Source organism: Brienomyrus brachyistius, unplaced genomic scaffold (genome assembly GCF_023856365.1).
Source record: "Brienomyrus brachyistius isolate T26 unplaced genomic scaffold, BBRACH_0.4 scaffold295, whole genome shotgun sequence".
Lineage (NCBI taxonomy): Eukaryota > Metazoa > Chordata > Actinopteri > Osteoglossiformes > Mormyridae > Brienomyrus > Brienomyrus brachyistius.
The window spans coordinates 1648-8838 of record NW_026042570.1 but is presented as its reverse complement, the minus strand read 5'-3'; positions in this window follow the sequence as shown (position 1 = coordinate 8838).

Here is a 7191-nt window from a genome sequence, read left to right as displayed (position 1 = left end):
CTTCCTGCTTCCACTGTGTAACAGACCAGCAGAGGCCCCAATAAACATGGGAGTTTCCTCAGATCAGTGCTTGGGTGGTCCTGAGGCTCATGGAGCAGCTGGAGATAGGGGTCTGTGACACTGCCCCTCCCCCCCCCCGCGCCCAGGCCCATCTCCGGCTCCTAAGTGGGTGACAGAAGACAATCACTTCACCTCTGAACATGTCCCTGTCCGGTATGTGAGAACCCAGACCACCAGGGCACAGCTAGAAATTCTGCCCAATCTTATATGTAATTTTACATAATCATGGGCCCCTGTAAAGTGTTGGGCTCCCTAAATCTGTGTCCGTGCTGCTACCGTGTCTGGAATGGGGGTGGGGGTGAATGTTTCGGTGTTTGTCAAGGTCAGACCGTCCTGTGTGTGATGCCAGGGTGTCGCTGGGTCACCATACGCAGGAGAACGGGCAGGTCAGGCCCCGCAGCCAAGCCAACTCGCTTTCCGCTCTGATTCAGCTGCAGCTTTGGCTGCTTCTCCCTCAACCCCCCGCTCCTCCCCCCCCCCCCCCCCCCCCCCCCCACTCTCCTCAGCCTGAACATGTGAAAGCTATAGGAGATGTTAAGCTGTTTCGCTTAGTGGGTTTCAGGAAACGCATCTGGAAGATTATCTGGGAAAGAGGGCGTCCCTTAAGGCCTGGCCTCGCTCTGCCTCTCGGCGACTGCAAATAGTATCAAACGACACATGTGCAAACATTTAAGGCATACTTTCCTCTAATGAGGTCACTGTTACCCCCCCTCCTCCCCCCCTCCATCCTCAAGCTTGACTGAAATGAAAGCAGTGCACTTTGTTTCGGCCCAGACGGTGCGTTTGCTTTCAGTGGCCCTCTTTTCCCGAAACTCAATTTTTCAGTTCATCTTAATGTTTTTGGATCCCTTGCTGTTGCCCTCCGAGCCTGGAGGTGGCACTCTTCAGCCCCAGAGAAGGTGCTGGCTAGTGGGGTAGCATGCCTACATGAGAAAAGAGCCAAGTCAGTCAAAATGTCTTTGTTTTGCAACTTGGATTTGAAGAGGTGGTTTACTGTCAGTAGAGAACCTTCCTGATTCGATTCCGTCTTCACCGGCAAACTCATGGTGAGTAGTTAGGCGTGGGTGAGATGTGATTCATCCAGGCTTTCATTGGTCACACAAGGATGATGCTATGGTGGTTAGATAGAATCGACACTCCATGTCTTAGGAAAGAAAGGAAACATGCATCATCCTTAGGGATCTGAACATCAGAGCCTTTTCCCTGAGTAGCTGTGTCCTCTTACCTTGAAAACAATGGGTAAGTGATCTTGCCGTGCTTATCTTTGATGGGGAAGGTTCCAGCTGCTCTACAAGACATGCTGGTCGGCGACCACATCCTCATCTGCCTCGCATACTTGGTTTTGTTACCCCCCGAAAGATCCCTCAGAAGATCTCCCACTCGTTGCACCAACATGGCTGGTGGTGGTATATGCGCCTTGAAGGCTCTGCCGCTGGCCTCAGCCTCGATGATGACGCGTCTCTCTAAATCATGGTTTGCGGCCATGTTCTGCCAGACCCTATAGGCACTGTCGAGGGCGTCCACCATCTTCCCATCGACGTCAACTGTCTCGCAATCATCCCGCAGCCCCCGAATTGTCCGAAGCCTCGTTGTCATAAGCGACTCGGACGTGCAAAATTTAGTCTGACATTATATGATTGTGCACAGAGAAAAGTAACAAGTCTGTAGTGTGGGGGGAGAGAGCAGCGACTTGATCTCTGGTGGGAGAAAACTCAATAACAAGCTAGTGAGGTCGTTTTGCTCTGGATCTGGGCGGAGATGATGTCATGAGGGAGCAGCCTCACTCGAGACGGAGATCCACCGCCTGTCCTCCACCCGCCGGCCCACCCCGCCCCGGGATGTTCCTCTTTGAGATCAACAGCCGCTCGGCGCCAAAACGACAAACACGTCTCCCATTCCCTGGTAGCCCCCGGCAGTCCCAGCCCCCCCCCCCCCCCCCCCCCCGGCCTGTGATTATTCTCTTGTCCCTGTTTCCGCTTCCCTGCGAGCACAGTGGCGGGTGCCCCAGGATGTTATTGTGCACAGATAATGGAAAATAAATAATAAATATGCAGAGAGTCTCCACATACTCTGAAGAAACAGCCGGCTGAGACTCTTTCCCACGGCACATGGCGGGGTGGGGGCCGGCATTGTTTGGTTATCGATGTCCGTTATCTGCTTTGCAGCATCGGTTTTCTCGAGAACATCTGAGGCTGCCAGCTTGGGCCGTACCAGTCACATGATGAGCCCAGGCAGCTAGGAGCCAGCAGGGGGCGCTGAGTGCCGGGTGCATTCAGGCCCCACTAACAGCTGTTTTTCTACACCGCGAGTCTCCGGGATGATCGACACCCCATCTGGCCTGAGGTGGATCGACGGCTTTCTCGTCAAATCTTGTCCTGCAAGTTTGAATTTGAGAGCCTTTAGCATTCTTTAGCATGGCCAGCTGCAGCTACCTGTCATATATAAAATGGTGTCAAAGTGCTCCAACCTTCACCCGGACTTTCCCAGCGAATCACAGCACGAATCTCCTCCCAGATCAGGCGTGGGTGGGTATGAAGGTGCATCACGGATACTGACCAAAATTGCTCACCGTAGGTTTAAGGGATGTGGTATCACATGACCTGGCCTCCCTCTTATTGTAGAGCTTTCCTCAACACTTCACTACGTCTGTCATCCAGTGTGAACCAGAAGGAAGAACAAGGAACCAATCACGGGTGGGATTTGTTGTGGGTGGGACTTGGCAAGACCCAGGCCTTCATTTAGGGGGCGTGACCCCTTGTGGCAGACCTCTGCAGTCAGGGGTTAACTTCCTGTCCACGGAGTAGAGCATGCTGGGATCTGCGGGGTCCTGCTCATCTCTAATTGGCAACTTTGAAACACTCTTTAGCTTCCCCTTACAAAAACAGGTGTCTCTCTCATCCCCCATAAGATGACTGAAAGACTGTGATGGCCTGCCATGTCCACACGGCTCATCAGGCTGTCCTCACCCATTTCTGTCCAGCCCGGTATCCTTCCGTGTTTCATCAGACATGCGGCGTTTGACTCTTACTTCCTGTTCCTCCCCCCCCACCACCGCCATCCTTTGGTTGCTTTCTGGAGGAGATGACATCCTAAATCACCGGGACGAAAGCAAGCTGGCCCCTCTTTCACCATATGGTTGGAGGCTGTTATGCAACACGGCGACATATCAGAGTCCAGTGCGGGATACAGCCGGTCCACTACTCAGGCACTTAAGCAGGCCTTTTAATGGGGCCCGGTAGAACGTCTCCTCCCAGCAACTAACCTGAAGTATCAGGCTCCGGCTCCCTGTCTATTACTCCATTCGGTGCCAACATTAGAAAGCTGGTGTTCTGATCACTCCATCCTTCAATCCGGCCCATTATTCAGTGTAGTATCCATCACAGATTAAGCATTTTGCACTGCATTTAATATGCAATATTTTAATGTTAAAGCTGCCTTATTACGGTTTGTCGTAATTATTTTAGATTACATTTTATAGTTTTAATGTGCTGTAGTATATTTGTAAATATTCAGCAATACACAGTAACAATAATACTCCAAAGTATGCAGACTGATGGGGGGGTCAGGAAGGGCTGCAGCCCCCGAACTCCACCCCACCCCCCCTTAACCCAGTGCTATATTTCCCTACTTCCTGCTATCCTTCTGCAGTCGGCCTTCAACTACCCCCCCCCAATTCACTGTGGCCTTGTCTGTTTATCCTCCAAAAAAGTACTTCCTTCCTTGCCCATAAATAGGGCCCCCCCCCCCCCCCGAACACGTGTTTGGGAGGCGCGGGGCACCGTGCTGATCTTCCGTGGCCTTCAGCTCTGCACACGTGGGAAGCCTGTCTCCCCTGGGGGAACTGAGGGCCAGCCACATGCGTCTGCAAACTGCAGGGCGGCCACATGCGTCTGCAAACTGCAGGGCGGCGACACAACGCTGCCTTAAAACACTAAGCACAGAGACGCTATAGAAAATAACCTTCGGAAGTAGAGCCCCTCAGAGTCTGCATGCCATGAAGAAGGCTGGTTGACGGCCACGTCAGCAATGGGCCTCCTCAGAGGCTGTATGTCCTTGGCGCTTGGGATCGGACTCGTTGCGTGAGGCAGAAATACAGGAAGCGTCTTTGTTTCATTTCGGTGTCCCGTGTGTGTGTTTTTGCGAAGGCCTGAGGAGGAAATGGGAGCGACTGGGGGTCGTGTCATTTCAGCCCTCCTTAATGCTTTGTATCGCCTGAAACTTCGCTGTTATTTTTGTGCCGATTATCGGCGTCATAAACAAACCATGGATCCGTCGTGAATCACTCAAGGGGCCCAGTACCCACTAACACCCACGGCCTGATGCTGCCGGCACTAGCATCCAGCCAGAGACACAGCCCTGTGGGGGGGGTGCTCTTGGACAGGCACAGTACTGCATTATATGGTGAAGCACTGTTGCAGTAGTTGCTTTGCTGCACACTTTCTTAGATTATATGTATATATGGTAATCGTTTGATTTATATATCTCACATAAAATATAATTTATCCCCATAAATTAAAGCAGGAAAGGCAAACTGCCACCTTCTGCTCGCTTTTCTAACCATCGCAGAGGATCGGATCTGGTCTAATTTGCTTAGCAAATCAATGCATATTCTGCAGTTAGGCCATTTGCTAAAACCGCTCAGGTTAATTATCCTGCTCTTGGCACAACGGACCCAGCCCTGGCATCGAACCCAGGCGAGATTTTGTTCACGGTTTGTTGCAGATGGGAGTAAATGGGGGAGTATTTCCCTCCCCGCGTGGGTGTGAAGTGAAATGAATGAATGGAGGAGCCCAGTCTGGGCAGCTGGAGGCGTCTTTAAAGCGCGCAGGTGCGTCGCAGCTAAAAGGCTCAGGGAGGAAGCGTGACGCACCACGGTAACGCGGGCCGTTGCGAACGCGCTGGGGTGCAGCGCGGCCCTCTGGGCTTCATTTCCTTGTCAAAGGGTATGGGGAGGGACAGAGGCCCCCCCCCCCCCCCAGCAGTCAAACATCACGCCTTTAGAGTACGAAATGCAAGGCCGGCTCCCACAATGGGGCCCCCAAAGTGCCCCCCACCCAGCACGCCCCGTGGTGTTCAAAGGCTCCCTCCGCAGCCGCGCAGCCCAAGCACGTCGCTCTGCTCCGCCTACTTCTCACCTCGTTCCGCTCCACAGAAGAGAGTCCTCGACACGGATGGGAAAACGTGAATCACTGACACCCCCCATGCATGCATCAAAGACCTCAGGATCAAGAGACATGACTCTCTAACCCCCAAAAAAAAAAAAAAACATTTCTTCAATCTACATGCTTGATTCCTCGCCATGGATACCAGTCGGGAATTTAGGTCTCGCGTCATCCGGTGAGGCACATCCATGCAGTAATTCGTCAGGCCCCCCGATGACACGGATTATCCATGTCGCCTGATGAATCACTGCACAAACCCACGAGGAGTCTAGCGCCCCCTCTCTGCAAATGGACCCGGTGAAGAATACGGTTCTTCTGAACCGGCATGTTTGGTCTGACAAATACCGCAAAATCGGACCATTTCATGTAATATTCATGATGTGCGAGTGGCTAATTTAATCAAACTTAGATGTATACAAATCTGCAGTTTATTAATAAGAACATAAGAAATTTACAAATGAGAGGAGGCCATTCAACCCATCGAGCTCGTTTGGGGAGAACTTAACTAATAGCTCAGAGTTGTTAAAATCATATCTAGCTCCGATTTAAAGGAACCCAGGGCTTTAGCTTGCGCTACACTAGCAGAAAGACTATTCCATACTCTAACTACACGCTGTGTAAAGAAGTGCTTCCTCAAATTCATTGTAAAATGTTCTCCCGCTAATTTCCACTTATGGCCATGAGTTCTAGTATTTAAACTAATACTGAAATAGCCATTTGGCTGAACAGCATCCAGACCTATTAGAAACTTATATACCTGGATCATGTCCCCCCTTAGTCTCCTTTGCTCGAGGCTAAACCGGATGAATAGTTAGCCTCTTCACTAGCTATAGCCAACAACTGCATCGTGAGCCATTCCGGTATCATTCAGAAGCAAGACTCGAAACCACGGCTTCTCTCAGAGGAAATACGAGACTTCTACGCACCTACGGTGAATATTATAACATTTAAGTTGCTTTACCACAGCAACACGCAGGCAATCCAGTCGGCGTCGCTGCACTCGTCGTTTCAGAGCCTGACGTCACGCTGGGAAACCAGTCATCCTGAAGGAAGTTCTATCCCCAGATCAGGATTTGAGGTGGTCTGCAGATCCACGCAGACAAGCCAAATAAGCATTCACACTTATTAAAGCAATCCGTCGCGGTGCGTCGTGGGCCAGACTGCGGACCCGGGGGGGGGGGGGGGGGGGGGGGGGGGGGGGATGGGGGGGGGGGCAGAGCAGTTTCTCACTGCCCACACACACGGATGTGATTATCCCGAGACTCCAGAGACAAATCCGGCCATTACAAATTCTTTCAATGAACTGGCGGCACACGTTATCTATAAATCACTTTGCTTTATTTAAATCAGCGTTAGGCAGTTATGCTATGAACAAAACGGAAAATAAAAACAAAATAAAAGAACAAAAGACCCAGTTACAATAACTGCAGTTGGCACTGGATGAACCTTTATGGAGAAGAAAAAAAAATTATATATAGACTGAACGTGACGTGCGTCCAATATAAAGGAGTCGAACAAGGTAAACACCAGCTTCCAACATCTTGGTGTTGAGTCAAACCCAATTTGTTTTATCATCATCATCATTATTATTATTAATAATATTATTATTAACACCCCCTGCCCCCCCCCCCCCCAAAACAGCACAGTGAGTCAAAATAACCCCCGATCCCTTCATTCATTTTATTGGACCGTGTAAGAAAGACGGGATGTACTCGTTTTTAGAGAGGAATGAAAGGAAAGACCCCAGAAAGAGCAACTCTGATCCTGTGAACTCTCTCGCCCCAAGGAAAGGAAGGTGAGGAGGGGCCGCTGCCGCCGCGTTTTAATAGAGGAGAGCAGAGGCGAGAGCTCGCTCCATCAGGAACGCCCCACCCGCTTCAGGGTGCAGGGTGGGGGTGTCCGAAAAGGCCTCGGACGAGGCAGACACAACGACAAAACCCCTCCACCCAAATTCCCTTTCATGGGCAAC